At 26.2% G+C, this 17,523-nt stretch overlaps 1 protein-coding gene across 7 annotated transcripts in view; it reads right to left on the bottom strand.

Annotated features, from left to right (window-relative positions):
* The window catches only part of Oatp74D (Organic anion transporting polypeptide 74D), a 130,556-nt gene that overhangs the window by 83,624 nt on the left and 29,409 nt on the right, over positions 1–17,523 (bottom strand). For 2 of the 7 annotated variants that reach the window (XM_076404849.1, XM_076404855.1), the window contains exon 2: positions 3,866–3,882. The exons of 4 other annotated variants lie outside the window; for them this stretch is intronic. The gene's annotated coding sequence lies outside the window, so the exon portion shown is untranslated. Of the gene's footprint in view, positions 1–3,865; positions 3,883–15,675; positions 15,718–17,523 lie in introns of those variants that run through there. One more of the 7 variants, XM_076404850.1, reaches the window with a different exon arrangement.

Raw genomic sequence — 17,523 nt, forward strand, 5'->3', positions numbered from 1 at the left:
ACCTATATATGTATTATGTTAGAGACGAGACAATAGTAGTTCACAAAAATAACTGGGAAAATATACAAATATAAACCTCCAAACATCAATTGGATATGCATTCCAAAGAACAAAATAACGGCGGACGGTACCATACTGGAGAATAATAAAATATACAATTTTTGTTCAAATTTAATTTGGAATCTTTTTATACGCAGCTATGTAACATGAGGTAGTATAGAACTAAACGTGATATGTATTAAAAAAACCTACTTAAAAAATGTTTCTCTAATTATTATTAAACATTAGACCCTATTCATGTTTCATAAATAACAATATTTTATTTTAAGTGTCTATATTAAATAAAGCTGCTGAAAAACAACTTGTAGTAAGATAATATATATATATATATATATATATATATATATATATATATATATATATATATATATATATATATATAGGCTAAAATATGTTTTATTATGCTATTAAATATATTTGTCCTTGAACTTAAACAAAATAACAATTTAATCGAATAGAACGCCATAACTGAATAAAAATATTGCTTGGTTAAAAATAACTGCTTTACTTTTACAGCCTGTATTTTTGTGCGACCCAAAAATATTGAAAATATGTTTTTTATAATATAAACACCATATACAATAATTAATAGTAAAAAATGTCTACTATATTGTTATCAAGATTTAAAATATTTTATGGGTGTAATATTACTACCAGAAAAGAACAACAAACAAACAAAAAGAAATCATTTGTTTTATAGAAAGAAAGACCTTCTTGAAGAAAGAACAGCTGAATTGCTTGTTAAAACTTCTATTAGACAATTCTGTGAATTCCATATCCACTAATTTTTTCAACTATTGCTGATATGGCAACTAAGCAATCTGTGAATGATATGGTGTACAAAAATGCTTTTAGGGTAATATTTAAATCAATTGTCTCTTATTTCCTTTATATTCATAATTTTGTTTTCTCTTAAAAAAGTAACCTAGACGAAATACTTATCTAGTCCATGTTCAACGATATACAATTTTTTGTAGATACAAAAACAATATTTTAAAATAAATAAATCGACATAGTAAAAGTTTAAAACAAAAATTACTGAGAACTAACAAACTATTTTTTACCTTTTCAGAAATAAAGTTAGGACGTGTGGGTTTGCTAACGCAGATAATTTCTATACTGGGACAATATAAATTTAACAGTTCTAAAAACTAATTTAATTTAAATAAAATATAATATGTTAAATATTATCTTTTTACGATTAAAACAGACATTTAAAAAAAGCACAACAACCTATTTTGGAAGCTCTAATAAAAATTATATTAGGTACCGCCCAAGTTTCTTTTAAATAAATCTTCGGCTAGGGAGTTATAAAAGCAGCTTTTGTAGTAATGGCATGGCCTTGACATTGGCTATCATTTTAGGAATCTCGTCTAGCTTCAACAACAGTTATACAGTTTCACTTATAACCAACACATTTCAGGTATTATTAGGTTATTCAGACAAATGATTTATCAGTCATTTTATAGTTTTATTATAATAATTATAAGGAGTTAATGTGATGGAGAAAGTAATTGAGAAAATATATTAGTAAATAAACAAAATTGATTCTGCCAATAAAATAATGATGGTAAGTTGATTATCATATGATTAAAATAATTATTGATATATTATACAACGTAAAAATCATGCTAAAATATTTGTCAATGCAACAAATGAATAGAAAATGACATCACTAACACACGTGACGAAATTAGAAATTATATTAATTATATGAATTTAAAATTCAGTCCTGTGTATAAAACGACTATAACAAAAAAAAAAGAAATATTAAAAGAAAAATAAAATAACTTTTAAAAATGCCACAGTTAAATTAAGCTGTTTAAAAATGTTTAATTAATTACATTTCAATATGGTTCAATTTTACAAACAATAAATAGATTTAGCCGGCAGGAAAGTTGTTGGATAATAATAGAAGTAGACACAAGAAAATTAATTCTCAATCGAGAATTTATTGGAAAACATTTAAAAGCTACTGATGAAAAAATAAGTTAATACTGTATGACCTGACAGAATCCGAAGCATCCAAAGAGGTTTTATACTCGAAATATGACTTAATGACAAAATAGGGAATCATATCATTCATATCATACATATAATTGACCGTAAAAATATTATATATATGCGTGGATAAGAAGAATATTATTGATTATTATTATGCTACAACTAAAGTAAAGAGATCATGAATATGTCATTTGTCCCTTCTTCACCCAAATTATTTACAAGATGTTGCTCCTTTTATTGCCCTTTTTGATCAATTATGTACAAACCAATGTGCCTTCATTCATATAAAGAAATATGATATATAATATAATAATTTTAAAAAATTTATATTAAATACCATATAGCTAAAAATGTTTTACATTCTGCCATTAGTACTGTGTAGAACTGCCATTAAAAAAAATCATTAATAATTAAAGATAAATTAGAATTCTTATACTTATTAATGATAATAGCCTCTTAGAACAAAATGTAAGCTAATAAAATAAAACGCTGTACAGGAAATATTTGCAAAATCTTGAGAAATATCCAATAAATAATTGGAAATAACTAGTTGGAAAGTAATAATATAAGTTGTTAGTTTTGAAATCATATAGGCAAATAAAAGTTGAACTAAAATAATCACAACAAAAAAAAAATATAACTAAATATTAACTATACATTATAGAAGGATGATATAGTAAGAAATTTTAATTGCGTAATGTCTATAACAAAATATCTTACATTCTTTATAGTTTATTTTCGAAAAACTACTTTATCCAAAAATAAATGGAATCAATAACCAACCTATCCACATAAAAAGATTATCATAAAACATTACTAATTAATCCTATATATTAATAGTATATATAGTTTTGTATTTATGTAATCATTAATATATTCAATACCAACATTTCTTATTATTAAAATATTCATTATTGAAATATTGTAACAAATACACCAAAACAAATATAATAATACGAAATCCGGATCTGTAAAATCAATATGTCTCCCAAATCATTTTTTTTTTGTTCAATTTCAATCATATCTTAATCAAGTAATAGTACTAAAATGGGTTTTGAAAAAAAAGAGTATTTTTTTGAATGTATATAATTTCAAGCAATAAGGAAACATATTTTATTTATATTATACAGTAGATAGTAAAAGTATTTACAGTCGATGTTTTGTTTGTATTCTGAAAGATATTTGACGAGTAAAAGTGGTGGAAATATATATTTTTTATTCGATTATTTAAATCTAGCCCATGCTGTTATTAAAATGGATATTGCAAAACTGAGTTAAATATTTATTTTTGATTTATTACGTGTCGACCATTTTATTGACCCACTGTATATTTAATTAAACTTTTTGTTTTCATTAGAATTTCAAATTTGAATGCAAAATATATTTACCTTTTCGATGGCCTTGTATAAAAAATTATTTTAGAAAAATTTAGCGACATAGAAACGATCTTACGATAATTTTAAGCGAGCCAAGTAGCCCAAGATTAAAAAAATACTAATGGTGTTTAGGAGACCATGTTAGGAAAACAATTTATAGACTCTAGCCACAATAACAGGCTTTTTGACCTTGAATTTGACGGTATTTGGTAACCAAATTTAAATATACCGTGTTTTAATAGAAAACGCCAAAGAATATTAAATCGGGAGTTGTAAGATATTAGGTGCGGTAAACACATTTTTTTCTTTATAGGAAAACAAAACTTGTATTGAGTTTTTTTTTAACTTATACAACGTTGCCAAATTACGCACGGCAATATTGTTATGATTTAGTTATGAATCAATAATGAAAATGTTGTACTTACATATAACCTTGTTTAATCTGCAACAAAAAAAAAATAGTTATACAAAAATATAAAACAAAAGTACCATAATTAAATCTACATTTTATTCATTAAATTATTTTTACTAGTTTATAGTAATCGCCGAAAAAAGTTTAGACGTGAACTTAAACTTGAATTGTCACAAAAACAATAAACAATAATATTAATAAAAAAAACAAACAAACATTACACTGATTAAAATCAAATTTATTTCATTGGAGTAACGATTTTTTGATAGAAATTGTTGAAACTGGAATTATTGAACCATTCGGTTAAAACTAATAAAATTATAATACTGCAGAGAGTGACATTAAATATATTGATTTTTTTTTCACAAAAAATATCTTAATGTGGTTAGATTGAAATGAATTATATTAGATTGGCTAATTGTTTGTACGATATTTTTAAATTTAAAACATAAATATATATAATTCTGTACAATAATATTAATATATTAATATAATTATTATATCTAATGTCATTTATTCTAGATATTGTTTTTGGATCTCGAATATCAATATATATTATAATTACCGGGACTGCAGCTTGAAAAACATACAATAATTATCGCTTTGGACAATTATGTAAGTATATTTATGTCACTTATACCCACTTATTTTACTCAAATATCAACATATTTCTTTCGTAGCTTCGAGTACAGGAAATGTTATTTTCATTTTTTATTTAAACATCACTGATACGAAAATGAATTAATTATCGTTAAAAATTATTGTATTGTATTGTATGGTATTGATTTGACTAAAATTGAATGAAACCCTCAGGAAACCGCAATCCACTGCGGGTGATGTATGTTGTTGACTATTGAAGAAGGGATTTTGTATCATACGAAGATTTAGATGATTCCTCGTGTTATTTATTTTTAACCTTAATGGTTCTTTAGCAATCGTCTAAGATGCCTTGACTTCTGATTCTTCAATCTTTTAATAACAGTGTCCTGTCCACTCCCGTCCTTTACTTTGTTAAGCCCGCCTTCGCAAATCTGATAGTTCTCTGTTAGTTAATATGAGAAGTTGTTCTAATAGAAAAGCAAGAGATAGCTTACTTGTTAAAAGTCATCAGAAATATTTCAGAATTTATATTTATTGAAGCTATATATGTACTATGTTAAAGAGGAAACAATAGTAGTTTACAAAGATAACTCAGAAAATATACCAATATAATCCTCCAAACATCAATTGGATAGGCATTCCAATGGACAAAGTAATGGCGGACAGTACTATATTGGAGAATACTAAAATATACAATTTTTATTCAAATTTATTTAGAATCTTTTTAAATGAGACTATGTTACATGAGGTAGATTAGAACTAAAAGTGGGATGTATTAAAAAAACCTGCTTAAAAAAATGTTTCTCAAATTATTATTAAATATTATACACTATTCAAGTTTTATAAATAATATATTTTATATAATATTATTTGCATTATATATTATAAGGTTGCGATATTTATTTTAAGTGTGTAAATTAAATAAAGCTGCTGAAAAAGAACCTGTAGTTTAATCGAATAGAACGCAATAACTGAATAAAAATATTGCTTGGTTAAAAATAAATGTTTTAGTTTTACAGTTTGTATTTTTGAGCGATACAAAAATATAGAAAATTTGATTTTTATATTATAAACACTATATACAATCACTAAGAGTGAAACAATTCTACTATATTGTTATCAAGATTTGGAAGCATTTAAAAGCAGTGTAATATTACTACCAGAAGAAAACAACACTTATTATGCCAAACATTATTAAATACCTTCTGGCAAAGGAACATTTACGGAAATCATTTCTTTTATCGAAAGAAAGGCTCTCTTGGAGAAAGAACGGCTGATTTGCTTGTTAAAACTTCTATTAGACAATTCTGTGAATTCAACACAACAAAAGATTTAAAACTGACAAATTCAGTTTAAGGTCCACATCAAATATTGTGACATATTATGAGCATTTATATATAAGAGAAAAAGCGAACAAACATTAAATCTTGAGTCAAAATTAATACTGAAACAAACTATTCATATTAAAAGTTATGTATTTCGCGTAATTACAAGAGAGAAGTATTTTATGACCTAATGAAGCCTAATGAAATTATACTTGCCTATTGTTGTAACTAAGTAATAACATTGTATCTAAAAAGCTCTGATTATGTCAAAAAAAAAACACGATAAAGCAATTATTACTCTATAATGCTGGGCTATTTACCAGGACTCATTTCTGCTAGTTTTAACATGTTTTGATCAATAAGACCTAACTTAACTGTAAAGCGCTTTCAGTCTTGCGAAGAGGTGGCAAAATGAATCCAAGATCAGATTATCATTAGACATTAGATCATCATAAATTAGATTGTGTAATATAAGAAACATTATAGAAATATATTAAAGAAGAAATTTTATTAAATTTATTAAATAATGATAATTTTGGATAAATATTTATAATATTAGATTGGGTCTGAGAAAATGTTCCTGACCTTTGTCTGGAAACACAAATCATCAATAAACGCTCGTTGTAAAGGTGACACTTTAAGAATATAGAAATCGAAATTGATACGATAGTTGGAAAGTCTGAAAATGGAGAAAACTAGGAAATATTTTACATATTTTACAATATTATTAGGATAAAGGGTCAAAGGGTGAAGAAAATGTGGAGATGAAAATCAAAGAACATTATCACCAAAAACATGGATGTAGTAAACCAAACGAAGGACCAAGATAGGATTAAACTCAGAGAACAAGAGAACAGAAACGAGCAGCGATGGCAAATGCAAAACAAAAAATAAAAAAGTGGAAGAAAATAAAATAAGAAATCAATGGAGACTTATCCAGTACAAAGAATCTAGAAAGCTTTAAAAATAAAAATAACCTTTAATTCATTCATTAGGTTCATTCATACGGCAAATACGGATATAGACTGCTCGTTTTCGATCTTGAAGATCATAACCTGGTCATTTAGTTATTGAAAAAGTCTAGAAAGATAAACATATTAACATTGTCAACATTAGTATGAACCTAGATATTGATCACATGAGTTGAATACATAATTACGTGGAAAGCATGACAGACCGAAATAACATCTGCTATATGTTGCTGAAATTCAGTAATTTCTGAAGCCTCTCATAACTAGCGATGAAAAATGGATTATGCATGGCAATAGGAAGCATCCAAAATTGTGGAGAAGAGATGATGACAGCGTTTACGAAACTAGGTGATGCTTTATTTATGATAAAACTAAAAGAAAATCGTACACCATGAGTTACATCTCGATTGTTAAATGATTAATTCTCAACATTACTTTGGACAACCAGATCTATTGCAGCAAACAGTTGAAAAAAAAAATTAAATGGTGGGAAGTAGTATGAGCATGCTGCCTTCCATCATGATAACCACCACAAAATTATTTAATAACCTGTTAAAATTAGAGAGAGCTTTGTTTGATAATTTTACTTAAAAGCTTATCGAAATAATTTGATTTAATTTTTCAACCAAAATCCACAGAAGTATTTTTTATCTAGACGCCATCATGGCTCTACCCAAAAAAACATACAGAAATGAAGCATATTTGGCATAAATAAATTCATTTTCACACTATTAGAAATGTAATAGAATTTCACTACAAAAAACACCACGATATTTCCCCAGACCCTATAGAAAAAGTCAAACCAAATTCATGACGTTAAAAGGGCGAAGACAAATAACGCAGATAGTCTAGACTTTCATTACGCCCTAATAAACCTGAATAAACACGGATATTTTAATCAAATGTGAAATTACTCAGATATCCCGTATTAAAATACATAAAAACATATTGAAATATAAATACATAATTCAACGAATGAAATGAGAAATTGAATATACAATTTATGACTTTATTTTTATTTAGAAATTAAAATAATATAATATGCAAAAAAATAACTTAGACTGTATATATATTTAAAAAAACTGGTTTCTTTTGACCACTCAGTACAGAGTTCTCTGGAAGCCAAAAGTATTTGTTTATCAGACTTAAAGTGCGTCTTAAAAATGTTGAGTTTTTTATCAACTGAAAAACATTTTGAAAAATTGCATTAATAAACGAGAGACATTTTAATGTTAATTAAACAATATGTAAAAGAACAAGTTCAAACAAAGAGAACAAAAATGGTAACACGTTACACTCTGCTTTTATAACCATGTCAGTGCAAGAAAGTAAAACAGATTACTTCATCGTTCATCTCGATACTCTCTCGGGTACGTCGGACCTCTGAAGGTATTTATTTGAAATTTGTTTTATAATAATATGCTACGTATTAAAAGTCGATTTTTTTAATGACCATAATGCCGCCAGGTATACTAACCCATTTATTCAACCCATAAATAATATGTGAAAGTTATTTTGTAAAGTGACACACGAAACCACAAATTTTGTATATAAAAGTAACTCGAAAATATATCAGAATAAACGGATTGTTTTTATACGGGGTCCATTGAAAAAAACTCACAAGACAATGTTACATGCATTATTCATTTTATATTCTTACTGATATGACAATAAACATTGCCTGTACGGTTTATTTGATACGACATTTTTGAATTACACACTCATTTTCTATTATTAAATCATTAACAGTGAACTAATCTCTGTTTTATTTTATTCTTGTTTTATTTTTTCTCAATTAAATTCAAAAATAAATATACTCTATAATTAAATAAATAATGTAAAATGTGTCTTATATCCTAGATTATTTATTTTTCGTTTTTAGAAATTCGTATTATATTTTAATTAAATAATAATAAATATGTTTAAGTAAATTAATTTATAATTTTAATAAAATAATCCACCTTTAGCACTACATTTCTTGTCTAAAATAATATAATAGTAACAAAGAAACTTCTTAAAAATATTTTAGAGTCTCCTTTTACCAATAAGGGTTTATCTGGACTGGACCTACTGCTTAACGCGGACGGTCTTTGGCATTAAGCCTACCGATTGGCCAGTAGTACCAACTTAGAAACCATTCCAGAAGACATCTGGTCTTACCTAGCTTGGTTACTGGCGTGACTGGGATGGTTATTCCTTGTCTGTTTTTCCACTGTTGCCTATAAAGACATTTACAATTACAATCACAAACATAAAGTACACCCATGTTCCGGCAGGCCATTCGAATCCGCGACTATCATAACAGTAAGAGAGCAAAAGCAGCAAAAGAAACTTTAAAATTAATTTACAAAAATTTTGTATATTTGGATACTGAAATTTGATTTATATATCAAATTAAACTAAAAAAGCATAGTCCTTTTTAAAATTACCCTACAATAAGAATCATAGTTTTTAAGTGAATTAATATTTAATTTTTAAAATGCCAATATAAGAGGTTTACTTATTTGTAATTTCTATCCCTTCTCTTTGTAAATTTTCTTGCATAGCTTTTCTTCGGATGTGGTTCAATTTTTTGTCTTTCCGTCATGTTGATCCCTGATATCGTCTTTCGTTTTCGTTTATACACACATTCACATCACCAAAGAAAAAAATAAGACGCTTGGCAAGGCAAGAGCCCGCCTTTAAAACTGATCAGACTTATAATGAAAGACAATGCTTATTTAAATAATATCCAAGCATCCTTATTCTTATGCTCATCGGTACGTTGCAGTTAAAATCAACTTACAAATCGGATAAGTGAAGAAATTTTCTACAGAAATAAGAATAAATAAAAAAATAAAAATAAAACACAATGGCCATCTTTAGGTAAATCTTTTGCAAATTGATTAATTAAGCCTTGCTTTAGGTATAGTGGTGCTAGGATAATCTTTTTGAGGGTTTGTGCAAAATATTATTCTTACCAGGTGTCAAAATTCTTTTTAGGAATCATTGCTTTTTTCGGATCAATGCTGATTCCTTGCTTCATTGTTGCAGTCACATACAAAATATAGGAAACTTTGTAAATCCCTTTTATTGACCAATGAGCATGGAGACAACCTTTTTCTTCCTATGCACTGAATGAACGACAGACAATGAAACATATCATAGGTATTTCCGTTACATAATACACATTTTAAAGTTGTTTTTGATATTGTAATATAAAAAATGTGAGAAACTATGGTGATTTATTATTGTTCTCTGAATCAACATACCAAATACTATATCAATCAGTTAAAATTATTGGAACAATTTTTCATTGTTGGTCTGTGTATTTTTTAATGATTTCGAAAAAATATATTTTTAAGTTACTATTCTTGATCCTTATATATAACTGAGTAAAATACAATTCAATTAATAACTAAATATAAAAATAAATTTATGTTTCGGGCCATTTATTCTTAATTAAATTAATTTAATAACTTATACATGGCTTTATTATTACAGCTTTTAAGTATGGATGTTTATGATTGTTTATAGCTAAGAATATAAAATCTGACAGGGAATCATGAAAATGAATAAGGCCCGATGTCTTCTGAAATATCTTCCACGTTCGTCACTCATTAGTCGGTAAGCTTCACGAAATACCGAAGATATAGATAGACCCCATAGGGTGTTAATCGGAGATAATTGGTGGCTGAGGACCGTGGCTCAGAGCTCACGTTAAGTGACGAATCATTAAAAAATTAAAAAACAAGAGGCTGATAAGACTAGAAATCCATAACAATTAAAGCATACAGAACACCGTTCAATGAAAAAAATTACTTTAAAGGCTGAATGTTTCCTGCGCTTGATGAATCAGTTTATATTATGATTTATTTTTGAATTTTTCGTTTGAAAAAAAAATACAAATATCAGTTATGCATACTTTTTGTTAAACAAACATTTAAACTTTAATTGTCCTTTTATTTTCATTCTAAATAATTGCAAAAATTCTACATTCTAAAATATCTACAAAGTTCGATTCTTTCCAGATCGAATTGATTGAGGAAAGGAATAATTCTGCAAAATATTCCATTGCTATAGCCTTGACCTTAGAGTCTTCACTTTCTATTGCAACAAATCAAGATCTCGAAAGAAGATCACACAGATTAGATTTACTGAATCTATTATTATCTTTTTCTTCTAATTAAAAGTAATGAAATTAATGAAAAACATTCATAAATTTGGTATGCAGTAAGGATTGTTATATGCTCCGAATGATATAATGAATCTCACTGTTCCTTTTTAAAAAAACCCGTATTTTAGTTTTGAAATTCACCGTTGCGTATTTGGTAAATTAACAGGTGTACCACCATCAAAAATTGAATTTTCCACGAACTAAATATACACGAATATTGCAGTATATTGAAAACATACACGTGACTTGCATCGCTAAAACTAGATCTGATTTTTGAATTCACCAAATGAAAGTACATTAGAATATCATATCTTTGAGCTCAAACTATAACCATTATTTACGTAATTATCCAATAACTTTTATAAAATATATTTAAAAGGTACCCTTGGTTTAAAATTCTAAAAATAAATAAAGCGCTTAATGTTAATACATTATATAAATAATATAATATAACTAGACAAAAATCACTTAACGGTTTTCAATATATAACTAACTATCTTTATTAGTTATTTATTTAACTATTTCTTTATTAAAATTAGTCATCTCAAGCTAAATATATATATATATATATATATATATATATATATATATATATATATATATATATATATATATATATATATATATATATATATATATCTGATATTTTAAATTATTTTACGTCAAGTATTTCTATATTTTCGCCAAAAAAAATGTGTTACACTGTAGGTTTGTATTAAGCGTACTAACATAACTTAAATTCGCATATAACAGATTAGTAATATTAAAATTAGATATGACTTTATCATTAAAAACATCACAAGTACATGCTTTTATCTGAATGTTACGAAAAACACAGTGAAGTTTGTGTTTTTTATAATTCAATGATAATTAAGATTACTTAATATGCTTCAGACTATTACAACCTAGATAACATTTTCAATATTCAAGCAGTGCTAAATATATAAGCAAAATCAATGTAGAGTTACTAAATAATAAGAATATTCTAAATTCAGATTTATTGTTGCTAGTGTTGCCAAATACTATAGAATATATTAAAATTTTTTAGCTTGCAAAACTATTGCAATAGGTTATTGCAATCAGAAATAATGAAATAGTTACACGGTATGATCATCACTTAAAATAGTTGCTAAAATGGAGAGAAAAAAGATCTATCACAAAACGAAATTCAAACATCATTTCCATTTGTTTAATCGATAGTATTGACATGAAAGTATAAATAAATTTCAAGGATTATGAATTTTTAATAATTTTGAGCAGATACAATGAGAAGTTGACAAAGAATACCCGAATCATTCGACAAAACATGACTACAGTGTTGAAATAAAATATGTCATTATATAAGCAGATAAATCACATGAAATTTTGCATATAAATATAATGGCATCATGTTGCAAAATAAGTGAAAATCTATATTAAATCGCTTAAATAGGAAGTTCTGTCCCACTGCTTCTTCAATTAGATATATTACAATTAATTACATGTAGTCTTGGGCAGCAAAATTTCCATTTATGTGAAGAGGGAAAGTAGCTAAAATATTAATGATTCTCAAACCAGGAAAAATACCAGAAGATGTCGCCTCCTTCCGGCCTATAAGTTTATTACCGATAATCTCGAAAGTTTTTGAGAAATTATACATAAAGGAGCTAAAACATATAATAGAAAAAAGAATATTATTCCAGAACATCAATTTGGGTTTTGCAATAAGCACATAAATATAGAACAAGGCGATGAATATAACAATATATTCAGGAGTTCCGCAAGGTAGCGTACTGGGTCCAATACTATATACAGCCGATCTACCCACTATAATAACTACTGTGGCAACATACGCAGACGACACAGCAATCTTAGCATCGCATGAAGATCCAGTCACAGCATCAATGAACCAAACCCACAGCTTGGACTTTTATATTAAATGTATTGTCTTATCGGTCGCAAATCCAAGTTATCATTAGATAACAAGGTATTGCTATATGAGTCTATACTCGAGCCTATTTGATCATATGGAATCCAACTATGGGGTACCGCTAGCAAATCTAAAATATCCATCATTCAACGGTTCCAAAATAAAGTGTTGCGTACCATTGTTGATCCTCTGTACTATGTTTCAAATGAAGTGATAAAACGCGATATTCCTCTAGAACCTATAACGAGTGTAATTCAATGTGTTTGTTAATATATATAAATATAATATATAATAATATATATAAATATATATATATATATATATATATATATATATAATATAATATAAAGATATATATATAAATATAGAGAGATTGTGGAACCACTGGAATTGTAAAAGTAATTAAAATATATGTTATATTATTCACATGTTCAATAAAATTCACAAATAAAATTAACTAATTTAATTTAAATGATAAATATAACCTTATACTCTCAATATCACGAAAATAATTGTATAAAACAAAAAATATATAATAAATTACATTGTCATTAATGTTTTTTAATATATAGAATTTTGAAATTAGTCAGATCTTGCCCTAGTATTTTCGCAGAAAAATTGTGGTTCAAAAGCTATACAAATAACAAAACATATTTTTCCAGGAATTTATTGCTTGAGAGAAGCCTTACTGCGGCGCCATCTATTTTAAATATTGCATTACTAAAACGTACCTCCATTTACCAACGCCATATTTAAATTTCAAATAGATGGTTTAACCCAGTTAATTTCTAAATTAATATTTTATAACTAAACTGGGCTTTTGACGCCCACAAATCAGGTGAAAAAACTTTCAGAATTTAAATTACTTTTCCATCGTTTATTGTAAAGGATCAGTTACAAGTACAAGAACTAGAAATAAATTACGTTCGGTTTGGAAATAACAATAAAAATATGAATCATCGTACGGTACAAATAATCATACATTAATCATAAGCAAATAGTTTATAAAAACAATTTTGAATATAAATTTGTACATGAAGTCTAACAATTTAAAATTTATAGGAAGATATTGTTAACACGATTTGCTATGGATAAAAGTAACATCATTTTTTTAGATGAACGGAATTTTGTTAAGAACACGCCTATAACTATTTATGTCAAAGATATGTTATGAAGCTTTACCTCTTATTGTATCTTGTCGCTGAAGTATAAATAATATACTTTATCTGGATTATCTCAGAAACATTTGCGAGGAATGAATTGTTTAAATGAATGAAAATATTGGTGAAAAGTCAAGCGCTGTTAGAAACTTAGACACTGGAGGAATGCGAAACTAAACAAATTCTGATTTTAGTTCAGATAATTAAATATACCTCATATCATGACATCAAATAATTATTTAATTTCAACCAAAATCATCACATTTCGATATCTAAAAATACGTATTTAAAATGACAGTATAGTACTCTAAATAAAATATATCGGAGATAAGCTGTTATCATCTACAGATTATTGATTGTTTAATTTAAACATCGTTGTTTATAAATATTACTTGTAAAAGATTTCATTCATTTCTATTAAGATTATAACCAGAACGAGAACAATGCATTTATTCAAAAGCACTCAATTTTTTTAATTTATATATAGTTAATATGACATAAATATCATATAAAAATATACTATCAAAACATTACAATTATACTAGACCGGCAACTTTATATATTTTTATTATTATTAAGAAAAGGTAGGGCTATATAGGAATAGAATATTGTTTTGGAATCTAATAATATATTGTATATAGTAAATGATGTTTTGTTATTTATGATGTCTACCAAGAATGGAAATTACAGAGAAATTTTAGAGAATTTCTATAAAGAAACCCTCAGCAACTGGCCAGGGATATTCACAGGTATACCATTAAAAAAGTATATAAAAGAATCTGCTCTGTTATATTTTTAAATGTAGCCGAATACTTATGGCATGAGAATCTCATCCAAAAACTTTGTTGACACAAGAAAATGTCCCCTAGGAATGTACTGAATCCTTAAAATTTTACAAAATGGCAACTTATTGAACAATTAAATAAACTAAAACAAAACATACTAAAATATAGAGAATTATTATGGGTCTACTCTATCTATATGGAAAATATTACTATACATTTGCTGAGGGCACTGAAGCACTCTTATACTCAGATAATTAAACATCTAAAATAAATGGACCCAGACATGCAAAATAAAGAATAATTCAATATAGTAACAATACTGAATACCTTTAAATAAGTCTTGATTACATGATAAAATTGGAATGAGCATATCAAAGAGAAAATAAAAAAACTTAAAATATAACAAAATATACTGGTTAACAGAGGAAAATTTTAGGTAAGTTTAATAAGTTGCTGCTGCACATGTATCGATGGAATTTATTTTTGGAAATAGTAATATATATAATAATATAATAAAGGAGAAGTAATATAAATATGCTTTTCAGAAGTCTTAAAAAGAAGCCCTGCTACTACAAATATTAATATATAAATATAACAAGACTGTCGAATTTCTACTACTCAACAAAACAAAAGATTCCCTAGAAGTATTGAAACTCTTGGATAACAATGAAATAGAACTCAGAATCAAGAGATTCAAATCATTTCAATGGAAACACAGCACCTAGTTAATGGTTATAAAAATAAATTATAGGATAACCTATCTATTAATATATCCTTTTAATTATCTATTTTTTTGACATGAAACTGTTTAATATTTTTAAATCTACGCAAAAAATAAATTAATGAAATATTATTAAAGAAATTATATTATTTTGATAATAATCTCGTAAATTCACAATAAAACAATGACAACTTACTTGTAATGCAATTCAGAAAATATTCCGAAACAGCTTTGAAAACATTTCTGACCTGGGGCAAGATAAATTGCACTAATATATAAAAAAAAGTCGGGATAATCGTATTTTTAATATTTGCTCAATGATAATATTGTTGTCGCTTACTGATAATAATGATATCGTCATTAAACGAAAAAAGAAACGTTTGAAAATAAGTTTTCATTGTCACTATGGCGAGCGTTCTGTAGATTTTTTTCGTCTCAAGAATGAGCACCTACAAGCCCAAAAGAAGTAGGTGTGTGTAAATTACAATTTTCTGCTTTTATTGACTTGTTAAACGTATCTTAAAATGAATGTATTATAAAGATTCAGAGGCGTAGAAACATTTTTTCATATATAAATGAAAACCTTCCATAAAATATTTAAACTAACATATTTCTATTTAAGCTGTAACAGTTAGTTATAGGTCACAACTTACAGAGCACAAATGAACTTACTCAACCAACAATACACTTAAGATTTAATTACGAATAAAAAATCAATTATGAAAATACACTTTAAAAAATGAAAAATGAAAATAAATATTAGTGAATTTTTATTTATCGTTTTTGAAACGACATTATTTGTACACAATATATGTAGCCATATTTGTTTAAATAAATTGTTTAAATTGTTATTTAATTTATGTTGTATAAAATACGAATAAGTTTGTTTAACTAAGAAAATATTGATAGTTTAAACCAAGGAATAAATATCATAATAAACGTAGAAAATAAAGAAGAAAATGCAAATCGATATAAAAAAACCTTAATAAGTATAATTAGTTGTATTTATATGTATTGCTAATGTATTTATATTTTTGCATTGAAAAAGGGAGACTTTTTATTAATATCATTATTATGCTATACCATTTAGTTATAGGCCACAATTTACAAAGTACTAATAAGCTTACTCAACCAACAATACACTCATACACTCAAGTCGCATAATATATAATGACAAATACAAAACCAGCCATAAAAAAATTAATACATTTAAAGAATTAAAAACGAAAAAATTATATATTTGAAATTGTATTAAACATATTGACCATTTTTAAAACCACTTTGCTATTTATAAGAAATAAATATAGATTTATTTATTTATAAACTCTTATAATTGTTATTTAATTAGAGGTCACCTAAAACGCCAGGAACTTATTTAATAGAATTAACAAGTTATTTAACTAACAGAATATTGATAATTTAACTAAAGAAAAAAATTAAAAAAATTTAAATTGATATAAAGAAAACATGGAGTATTTCTTATGTACTTTTACTCATACATTAAGTCATGCATTGCGAGTAAATTCAAAAAATTAAAATATATATTTGTACTTGTATTGAGCATTTTTTAAACCACAATGTTCTTTATAAATAAAAAATATAGATACGCTATGTATATTGTAATTTAGTTATAGGTCCTATAAAATATCAATAAGTTTATTTGACTAATTAAATATTCATAAGTTAGGAGCTATTAATAATGTCATACTAAACTTAGGTATAAAAAAAACAATTATAAAAAAAATATACGGTATATATATATATATATATATATATATATATATATATATATTTCGGAATTTAATTAGTGTGTAACTGCGCCACTGATGAGTATATGACTATATATCAAAAATAAAATAGATTATTAAGCTACCATGAAAACGTAAAAATAATAAATAAAAACGATGTATCTTGTCTTTCAATATAGTGTTTGTTTTCGTAACCCCTGTCAAGTTTATTTTTCTGCGCTCTCCCAAATCCATTTATAAAAATTGTACTGCATTTTTGACACAAAAACAAGTGAGTGCATCGCGACCTGATAACA

The sequence above is a fragment of the Rhynchophorus ferrugineus genome, unplaced genomic scaffold (genome assembly GCF_030347505.1).
Source record: "Rhynchophorus ferrugineus isolate W39M unplaced genomic scaffold, kcgeb_rfMv2 rfM5, whole genome shotgun sequence".
In the NCBI taxonomy this organism is placed as follows: Eukaryota; Metazoa; Arthropoda; class Insecta; order Coleoptera; family Curculionidae; genus Rhynchophorus; species Rhynchophorus ferrugineus.